The 4,690-nt window shown below is 44.0% G+C and overlaps 1 protein-coding gene across 1 annotated transcript in view; it reads left to right on the plus strand.

Annotated features, from left to right (window-relative positions):
- STC2 (stanniocalcin 2) overlaps window positions 1-4,690 on the plus strand; it is an 18,439-nt gene that overhangs the window by 9,471 nt on the left and 4,278 nt on the right. The gene's annotated exons all lie outside the window — the stretch shown is intronic.

Consider the following 4,690-nt stretch of genomic DNA (forward strand, 5'->3'; position numbering starts at 1 on the left):
GCAACAACTCAAATCCTCCTTATTCCAGTCCTAGGGACAAATTTTTTTAAAAATAAACAAGTAAAGTCTGTTCCTGGAAATTCAAAGAGCAACATACTTTTTTCTGTCCAGTTCCACCTGCAACAAAATCCATTTTTACCCTCTTGCACTAGCATGTCAGAAGGTTTCAGTGACGCTTGTTCCCACTGCAGGGCACTTGCACAAAGTGCTGCCATCTGCACCCCGCTATCCGTGTGCAATACAAAACATGAAGGGACGCTTTTTTTACATGTGGACATTGTACCCACAAGCAGGGAGGTTCAGTCACAGCCTAGAAAAAATGTATTTAAGGACATCTTCTTTTTGCGCTTCGGTGACTTCTCCTTCTCAATCAGATAATGAAAAATTCCCAAATCCTATAGACAATAGTCAAGTATCACATAACTGCTTGGATTGCACTCATAAGGTGGACTTTTCAAAGGACCTGGGAATCCAACTCCCTTTGGTTCTACTGAAAATCCCAACCGTAAAGTACGTATTGCAGTCAAGGAGAATGCAGCTTTGACACAAATTTGCTCTGAAATGGAGCATTGTTCAATGCAGTTTTTCAAACTCAACATGGTGCCCTGGAAGTGCTGCTCTTTCCGCAAACATGGACACTCCTGAACCTAGGATGCATAGCCTGGCTAGTGGAATAGCTTTTCTGCATTACCAGCTGTGGTGTCTCTCCCTATGAGGAGCTGGGAATGAGCATGTGGTGGGGACAGCAGCCTGCCTGCCTGACTTCTAGTGGGGAGCCAAAGGAAGTTGTGCTTCATATTGCACAACAGCACCTCTCTGTGGACATTTTGGGAGCTGCATTAATAGGCTGTAAATTGGGGGGCCTTGGTTATATTCTTTGTCCTAGCACTCCTCATTCCTGGATCATGCAGTCTTTCACTAAGGTGAGTAAATTATCCTTGTTTTACAGAGCGGATAAGGCCAGAATTTTCAGAAATGACCTCCAGTTTGGGAGCCTTAGTTTGGGACATGTTGGCTGTGCAGCTGCCACCTCTAGTTTCCATTGCTTTCATGCAGAGCTGTGGATCCTTAGCAGCTCTAATACGGACCCTCACTCTTCCGTGCTACACTCCTCAAAAGTGGAGTAAAGCCCAAATTTTGAATCAAGTGACTTGCCCACAGTCAATTAGCGCATCGATGGCAGAGGATGGAACAAATCCAGGCCCTGAACTCCCAACCCAGTGCTCATATGACAAGCTTTCTTATAGGCAGGACTGTAGTTAGCAGGGTAGTGCAAAGTAAAGGAGACATGGACAAGGAGCAATCCTCTGGCAGGCTCCAAATACCCATTGAAGCCCAGAGCAGCTGCCAAACACTCTGTCATACCAACAACACAGTTTTTCTGGTGACTTTGAAGAGCCTACATCCAGTTTTTAATGGATATAAGTAAAATTCTCACAGGCTCATTTTAGAGGCTCATCATATAGCATGTGCTCAAGTTCCTTCACATCTGCTGCTCTAGATGAAAGACAAAATTGTGGAGTTGGAGTAAGGCATTATTCAAGCTCATTCTTTTACCTGTCTTTTGCCATATTTATATTACTCCTTTCCTCTTAATGTATTTGCTAAAGAGCACCCCAAGGACACCTCTCAGGTTATAGTTCATCTGTTTGTTATGGTGTTGAGAATGGTCTCAACAGATTCCTTTCCAGGATCTGGTCTACGCCAAATAATTTAAAAACAACAAGACCCTAGTTAAGCCTCCAAATATGGGCTAGGTTCCCCCATACTCCTTCCCTGAAAGAAATGGGAGACACAGTGCTTGATAATTCAGTTTTAAGTTTCAGTTTAAAAACAGAGTGGGAATAAAATCTTGCCACTTTCAGCCTTTTGGCCATCCTACTTGGCTTGTTCTCTTCATTCCCTACTGCCTTTTTTGCCTGTTTTGGGGGAAAGCCTTCATACACAGAGCTCATCTGTACCCCATAGTATGAACAGCTAAAGATAACATAGCACCTCTCCAAGTGCCAGACTCAGCTTCAGTGTAAGCAGACACAACACCAAAATCAGGCATTTTCCCTTCTTATCCTATGCTTCAACTGGGCCTGCTGATCCTAAAGAATATTTAAGGCATATATGAATCACCTGAATTACTACTGACCTAAGCCAGAGGTCTCCAAGCCTAAGACTAGAACCACTGGCTCTCCCAGTCTGCCTGCTAACAGCTGAACTGCTCTGTGTCCTGATGGCACCTCTTTAAGACACTGTCCCACAGGATATGTCCCTGCATTTAAAAATATTCTCCCTTATACTCAGCAGAGTTAATGGGGCATCATCTAGTCACAGACCATGGTGCAGCATGTGAACACAATGCCATTAGATGCAAATGAATAGTGCAAACAGTATGTAGCTTACCTGGCATGTTGATAGGTGTTGGGTGTGATAAATATCTAGCCTGCACTCCCTGGTTAGCCCCCAAATCCTTGAGTCATTTGCCCTGGTGGGGCAGGAATATTTTTGCTGTGTGCCTCCTTTGAATAGCCCACAGGCAGCCCATTTACATCTCTAGTCATCCTGCAAAGAAATAGAATAAGTGTTGGTGAGACAACCCAGGATGGTAATAAACTGTGTTTTCCATTTGGATGCCCAGATCTCTCAGCTAGAAGGAATTAAATCATCAGTCCATCTATCCTAATATCCTCATTTCAGCATAGGAGGGCAGAGGCCAATAAAAGTAGAAGGCAAAGGAAGATGATTAAACTCAGAGGAACAACTACACAGTAGTTCATTGTTGTTCCCAATAGGTGGAATTTCTCACATCTCAGGCAGGTGGTCAGTTTATGCCCTGAGGCATGACATTTGATTTCTTCTCTGAAGTGTGAAAGAAAGACCCTGACTGGTACAATAAATGGCACCACTGGGCCAGGCAGTGTTCTGAAACTAGCTGCACATTTTATGAACCTGATGGGTCGGGAACTCAGTTGTTTTTTGGGTCACTTACCTTGACTTATGAATAAGAAGGAGGGGGGTGGAGGGACGCAGCAGAGGAGTGCCATTCTGAGACAGGCAGAGTGACAGACCACTAAATTAGTGGCTGATGTATTGACAGAGCTTTGAAAACAGGTTTTTATACCCAGCTCACCATCATAGTATTGAGTGTCATTAAGAGTGTCTCCTTATCTTAGAATATATTTGTAGATTTCTTCCTGAATGGTTGTCTGTAGATTTTCTTCTTAAATATTAACTATCGTAAGTAGCTACATAGGGGGTGCAGCTACATGTGCAATTAATGTGACTGAATGTACTCTGGTGCAATTTGCACTGGAGTAAACTAATCTAGGCACAGCTTCTGAATGTGCACCTAGTGACAGGAACAAATTGAGCCTGAGTGGAGCAGCTTAGATGCTGGTCCCCTGCCGACTTGGCTGATAGGACACAATTTGTGCTGGCGTCACCGTCTACACGTACATTTAACTGTAGTTATTTACTCAGACATAGGATAGTACTTGTGTCTGAAGGGACTATTCTACACTGGAGTAAATTAGTCTACTTCACCCTAACTGTGGTATACACATAGACGGTGATGGTTTACTACAGAGCAAATTAGTCTACTCTGCAGTAAAGCACACATGTAGACATGACCAGGGAGGATGAGAACACCAGGAGTATTTTACAGGGGAGAAATGACTTCTGACTTCTCTCTGAGAAGGACTAGATGGGACCTAATCACTTTTTCCATCTAATTTCTATCCATCTGAGTTTCATGACCACAAGTACTTCCTCACACTTGGAAGCTGAAGCCTAGTGAAAGAAACTTTTCACTATTTTTCCTTGTAGTATCTTGTTGCATCCAGCTCTAGAAAGAGTTCAGAGAGCTTGTCCCAGACATCCCTGCAGGCATATAGCTTTAATTTTCTTTGGTCAGACCTACAGGGCTTAACGTATTTTTGAGCCTCTGGAAAGTAAAAGGAAATCCCAAATAAAGTAAGCCATGTTTTAATAATTAATAATAACAGCAACAATAATAAAAATGTATTTATATATAATAATTATATAGTATGTTGTATAATAACTTTATATTATATAAAATATAATAAATATTATTATAATACAATTATAATAAAATTCGTCCAGAGCTTTCCCCACTCATCCTTGCAGGCATATAGTCTTAATTTTATATGGCCAGACCTACAAAGGGCTTCCTTCAGGATTCTTTGCTGATGCTTAGATCAGCTGCTCTTAGGTCAATTAAGAGAGTTTCTTTAGACACACAGGCCATATCCACACGTGCATGGACGTTTGGTTCCCCAGGGCAACTAGCAGTGGTTTACCTATGTACAAGGTGCACTGTACAAGGAACTTGCACCACATGGCAAGTAACTTGCCATGCCCTCTGGTGCACGGCAAGTTACTCTGGGTGGGGTAGGAGAGCACTGGGCTGGCACCAGCAGCCATATCTGGGATCCTGGGGGCACTGGGCTGGCACTGGGCTGGCACTGGGCTGGCCCCAGCAGCCATACTTGGGGTCCTGGGGGCCTCCCAGGGCTGCAGTCGCAGCAGGAAGCCTGGCTGGCAGCCGCAGCATGGCTCCAGCCAGCCAGGCTCCAGTTTTGAGCAGTGAGTGCTGCCCACGCATACACCACTCCACTTTCTTTTTCTGCTATCCAGGAGTCAACCTCTTTCCCCCCTCCCCCCCACCCCCTCCCCCCCC

This window comes from Gavialis gangeticus, unplaced genomic scaffold (assembly GCF_001723915.1).
Source record: "Gavialis gangeticus isolate Ggan-Ray unplaced genomic scaffold, GavGan_comp1, whole genome shotgun sequence".
In the NCBI taxonomy this organism is placed as follows: domain Eukaryota; kingdom Metazoa; phylum Chordata; order Crocodylia; family Gavialidae; genus Gavialis; species Gavialis gangeticus.